This window comes from Talpa europaea, assembly GCF_964194135.1.
Source record: "Talpa europaea genome assembly, chromosome: 4".
In the NCBI taxonomy this organism is placed as follows: Eukaryota; Metazoa; Chordata; class Mammalia; order Eulipotyphla; family Talpidae; genus Talpa; species Talpa europaea.
The window spans coordinates 87,469,859-87,476,339 of NC_140070.1; positions in this window are offsets into that span (position 1 = coordinate 87,469,859).

Genomic DNA, 6,481 nt, shown 5'->3' on the forward strand with positions numbered 1-6,481 from the left:
TATGCAAATTTTTTGCAGAAATGTCATAAGTGATACTGTGTTTGAACTGCATCCTACATATTTCAAGTGACACAGAATTCTGACTTGTCCACTTGTCTTTTTACTGAGGATCACTAATGACAAGGTGGGAACTGTTAGGCTTCTGCACAGTGAAGTTCTTTTTTTTTTTCACCTTTGTAAGTCTTATGGAGAAATTATGGAAATATCCTGTTCCTTATCAAATTTTTTTAAAAGATTTATTTATTTATACATACATACAAGCACTGGCTACAGTCAGAAGCACGGGAGGGTGAGAGAATTCACCAGAGCCAGAGCAGGGAGCAGGGCAGGCAGAAGGACCGAAGTACACTGCTGAGGGGAGCAGCGGGCGGCAGGAGAGGTCTGCGCGCCATGTGGGACCCTCCTCTGGTGACCGGGGAGCAGCCAGGGATCAAACCGGCGCTACAGAGGCTGTGGGCAGCTTTGCAACCCAGTGCTCAACCGCTGCGCCACCGGGGAGGCCCTCAAATTTTTGATTTATTCATTTGTTCATATTAGTGGATGAGAAGAGTTAATATAAGTCTGAACAGCCATCCTTGAAATGGCCTGCTTCCCAGTTTGGCCTCTGGCCAGTTTCTGGAAACTTCATAAACAGTTCCTATGCTGATATAAAGCCTTTCCAAAGTGTGAGGCTCATTGTGTCTAAACTCCTTTTACAATGTGGTTTCTGCTGAACATTTGCTTTCCTTCTGGTAGCCTGGAATTTTGGAATGTTCGCAGATAGTGCCTGTGTGACCAGCACCAATAAAATGGTGGACGCTGAACTTCTTATAACCCTCCCCTAATAGGTAACACTTAATATGGTATCACAACTCATTGCTTGAGGAATTTGGGGTTCTTGGAAATTACTTGCATGTTTTTCCTGGACTTTGCCCTACATGACTTTCTTAATAAATCATACCCATGAATATAACTGTTTGCTGAGTCTTATGAGTTATTCTAGTGAAGTACTGAACCTGAGGATGGTTTTAGAGATCCTGACAGTGGACTTTTGGTGTCCTATTTTATTCAGCAGTGTATATTATAGTGCTCACTCAATTTGCCACCATTTGGCCACCAGAGTTTCTTCAAGAAAATTGTGCCCTCTCAACATGTCTTCATCATTCTTTGAGTATTTCTTGACTTACGACAAGATTTTCCAGGCTCATTTCATACCTCACTGACCCACCCTGAAGCTATCCAACCTCACCCACCATGTGAATCTCAAATTTTCATTCTAGGATTGGGAGAAAAGACAAGGATGCCAACAATTAACGCTGTAATAGAGGTCCTATGCAAGAGTGCCAAAACAAAGTAGCACTCGAACAGGAGAATAAAGCTTTGTAATTATAAATGACATAATAGAGTATATAGATAATCCAAACTATTTAAAAAGGGAATTTAGCAAGATTGTTGGGTAAAGGGTCTTACGTCCTTGGGCCTCCCTGGTGCAAAGGGGTTAAGTCTCAGCGCTATCACCCCTGCGACCTACCTAAGTTCAATCCCAGCCAGGGAGCTAAACCACATGTGGCACAGTAGACCTCTCCTGTCTTGCCTGCTGCTCCCCTTAGCAGTGTATTTCAGTAAAAATCCACCTGTTCTGCTCCTCAGTCTGGCTCTGGTAAATCCTCTCACCTCCCTTTCTCTGGCCTACACCCCAGTTCTTCTTTGCAAAAAAAAAAAAAGAAAAAGAAAAAGGTCTTACACTCTTAGAAAATTTTAAACATTTCAACATTTAGAATGTTTTGTTGTTTTTATAGAAATCTTTTATCAGATGAAGAATGTTCCCTAAGGAAAAAAAAGTCCCCTAAATGTATACAGAAGTGTTTTGTATTTACATATACCAACAATAAAAACTTTTAAATACTGCTGTATAAAATATACCTAGGAATAAATCTAACAATAGCTTTACTTATACACAGTGTTTTAGGGATTGGGCATCAGCCCAACCCACTCCACGCATTAAGCACTCATATGGCACGATTAGTTGTATATCAGACTCCCAAAGAAAAATTCTACTGGCAATGAGCTCATACTCTAAAATTTATAAAACTCCTCAGGAAAAACAGTAAAGAGCAGTATTAAATTTCAAAACTTCAGCTAATAGGCCATAAAATAAGTATGGTATATTTAAAATTATTGAACTAGCGATTACCTATGTACTTTGCTCCTTTCTACTTGAAGCTACAGACAAGTCTGTACAGAGCCTGGAGTAGGCTGTATTTATAGGCAGTGAATAGAAAGAAAGAATTCAGTTAGAATCTGTTAAAATCAAGAACTAATGAAAACCAGCTTTGGAAATTCCTGAAGCAGACACAATTAGCTCAGTGACACAAACAAAGCTCAACTTAGTCTAGTTCACAAGACTAACCTTGCAGTCACTTTTTTAATTAATGTCTATGAATCAGGCATTTATCGGAAATCACTTCTTGGTCTTCAGGTTTTTTATTTTCCTAAAGGCACAGGTGTGGGATTTTTTAATATTATACCCCCTCGTTCCATTTTTAGATTAAAATTCTTTTGCATTCCACAAGCTTCTACAAGCTATAACTGATAGCTTTATACACTTATAGGGTCAGGATGGGTCAAAGGCTTTCATTGTGTGAGAACTAAACATTAGATATAAAACCCTTGTCTAGGAACCTCCAAGCAGACTACAGGTTTAAAAAGAACCATGAGCATGAACATTATGCAGTTTACCAATGCTATTAAAAATTTTTCATAAAACTGGAAAAATATCAAAAAGTAAAAGAAATAAAGTATTTGGTTTATAATTAAGCAAACGAGAGTAGGTATTGTGAAATTAAATAGTCACTGACTTCGACTAAAATAGATTCACACACACATTAGAAGATTCGTTAATTCACTTCTATAGGTTATACACACCCTGTGACCAACAACGACTCAAATCGCTTATCAGAAGCAGCAATAACAAGAAACTTAAGCAGGGAGTACCCAACACATTTTGGGGAAAATCATGTGACAACATCAACAACACAACAATGCCTAGTTTTTAAAAAAATTATATGTATATATATATTTTTTACATCATTTTTCATTTATGTACAGTGTATGCTGGTATGCTTTCTCATTTCAGGTGGAGTCCCCATAAAATTCCCACCGCCAATTTACCCATGGACCATCACCATGGTCCCTTGTGTTCTTCTCTCCTGTTTTGATCCCACTACCTCCCTCACCCCTCGCAGAATGTCTCATTTATAGTTGCCTGTTAATTTTGTTTTTATTATTTTTTATTTTCCTGATCCCTTATTTGGTTCCTCTATATTCCTCCTATAAGTGAAACCATGTATTTTGTTTTCCTTCTGGCTTATTTTACTAAGCATAGTCTCTTCTAGCTCCATCCATGTTGCTGCGAATGACATGAGTATCTTTTCTTTTTTTAAAGATTTATAAGAACTGGGGTACAGGCCAGATGCACGTGAGGGTGAGAGGATTCACCAGAGACAGGGCGGGGAACAGAACAGACAGACTGATGAAATGCACTGAGGGGAGCAGCAGGCGCGACAGGAGAGGTTTGCTGTGCCGAGTGGGATTCTCACCTGCCGGCCAGGATCAAGCCCACACTTCAGAGGCTGTGGACAGCTTCACATTGCGGCGCTCAACTGCCTGCGCCACCAGGGAAGCCATGAGTATCTTTTTTGATTGCTGAGTAGTACTCCATTGTGTATATATACTACATTTTCTTGATCCAGTCATCTATTTTTGGGCATTTGGATTGCTTCCATATCTTAGCTATTGTAAAAAGTGCTGCAATAAACATAGGGGTGCAGGTGTCCTTTGGATAGACTCCTAGAAGTAGAATTGCTGGATCATATAGTATTCCATTTTCAGTAGTCTAAGAAACCTCCACACAGCTTTCCATAATGGTTGGACCAGTCTGCATTCCCACCAGCAGTGTAGGAGAGTTCCTTTTTCTCCACATCCTCGCCAACATTTGTTGTTGCCTGTTTTTTTTAATCTATGCCATTCCCACTGGTGTAAGTTGGTAGCTCATTGTGGTTTTGATTTGCATTTCCCTGATTATAAGTGATGGACATTTTATCATATGCCCATTGGCCATTTGCTTTTCCTAAAAGAGGAATTCTTACATATTAATGTAAAAGTTTCTCCCCATGGGTATATTAAAAACAATGAAATTTTGGGGGCCTCCCCTGGTGGTGCTGTGGTTGAACGCTGGGCTGCGAAGCTGCCCGCAGCCTCTGCAGCGCCAGTTTGATTCCCAGCCCCTGGGCGAGTGTCCCATATGGCACGCAGATGTCTCCTGCTGCCCACTGCCCCTCCCCTCAGCAGTGTATTTCGTCACTCTGCCTGTTCTGCTCTCCGTTCTGGCTCTGGTGAGTTCTCTCACCCTCCTGCGCTTCTGACTGTACCCAGTGCTTATATAAATAAATAAATCTTATAAAAAAAAACAACTATGAAATTTTGGAACCATTATTAATACTTGCTTATATATAATTTATGTAATTCAACAATTTAAATATCTAAAGAAGGCAGTTAATCATACAACTATTAGTTATGTTGGAGACTAAGAAGTTTTAATATGATTATGTGTTCCCACAATATTATTTTAGTTTTTTTTTTAAAGATTTATTTATTTATGCATACATGAACTGGGGTACAGGCCAGAGGTGCGGGGATGTGTGTGAGAGGGGATTCACCAGAGACAGAGTGGGGAACAGAACAGACTGACTAAAATATACTGCTAAGGGGGGCAGCGGGTGAGACAGTAGAGGTTTGCTGTGCCATGTGGGTATCTCCCTGGCTGGCTGGAGATCAAACTCGTGGTGCAGGGGCTGTGGACAGCTTCACAATGCTGTGCTTACCCCCTTCTGCCACCAGGGAGACCCCGTACAATGTTATTTGAAAAATGTTCAATTCCTTTCAAAATGGATTAAGGTATCAAATAAAAGCAACTGATTTATGAGTTGGAGATAGTGACACGCTCAACTCCAAAGCTTCGGGTTTTAAACAATATTCAACATCTTTTATTTACATATTTATGACAAACATTAACGGTCTTTTACAGCTAATTAAATCTAAAAACAATGTGAGAACGAACATAAAAGGCACAATTTCAAATTTTAGTCATGTTGAAATACAATTCCACTAACTGAAAGATACTACAAACAAGCAGCCATTACAGACTGCATGTCAATACACTCAAAACTGAAAGCCACACAGCTATTGAAACAATGAAAAATTTGTAAATGTAAATATTACATATGTAGGTATAATGCATGCATGGCATCACATTTATTCTTTATCTTTTAAGCCTTTTTAAAGTAAACTGAAATAAGTATCTTAATATATGTACATCAAGGCACATTCTTTTCTTGTGCTTTAGGAATGATTTACATATATGATTGGCTTATATCTTAATTTACACCTTATAATGCTTCTAATACTTAAAAGTTAAATTTTAACAATTACAGCTTACGTGGTGGTTTCCCAGGAGAAAAACATGGCATCTCCTCATGGTTACTTTGAAAATTGAGACTTGGCTATCTTAAAGAGGAATTTAAAAATCAAACACACAAATTAGTAATTTAATTTTCAGGTAACTTTTGAAAATAATTTACTTTCAACAATTTGATGGACCATAATCAATTTCTTTAGGTAGTATAATATAATAAGGGCTGAAGACTTTTCAGTATTCTGAAATTACTTGACAATCATGGTATCCACAGGACTGTAGATGTCTATCTCACTACCTATTTCTAAACTGCAGTTTTTCAACAAAATTTAACAAGTAAACATGATACAAAAGCTGCAAACATACTAAACCTGGTTTTAATGCAATAGAATGAGTCTTTTATTTTTTTTTATTGTTCTAGGTTATCATGGAGAAATCTCCCAACAAGTGTTTAATGACAGTATTCTCTGCTCATGGTCAATTTACTTGCCTTGAAGAGATAGTATAATAAGGCTTTAATAGGCATTTCATGCATTTTAATGGCATTTTAAAAATCAGCTACTCGTTTAAGGGTTCCCTATGTAGGTAAGTATACTGTGCAAACTTGATTACAACATGTAACTCATTAAGTGCTTTAAAACAGAATAAAGAATCCCTGACTTACAAGGGGTTAAAATAAATAGTCAAGAATCACAGATTATAGACATCAAAAAATGTTATATACCTATGCATCCTACTAAAATGCTTTATGTTAGATTTTTTGTAAATCCATAAACAGGGCAAATGAAATCATAGAACTCCTATATTTTGAGAATAAAGGAAAAAAGTCAAATGGTGCAGCCTTTCAAACTCAAAATAAATGTCAAAATGCAAATGAAACTGTACAGTTTTTAATTTAGCACAGTCCCTTATAAACATTAATTCATAAAAAGTATACCATGATAAACGACTGCCATCAAATGTTTTCGAGTTCTTTACAGGAAAGGGACTTTTCTATAGAACCCATTAACCAGACAAACCTTTCAGAAA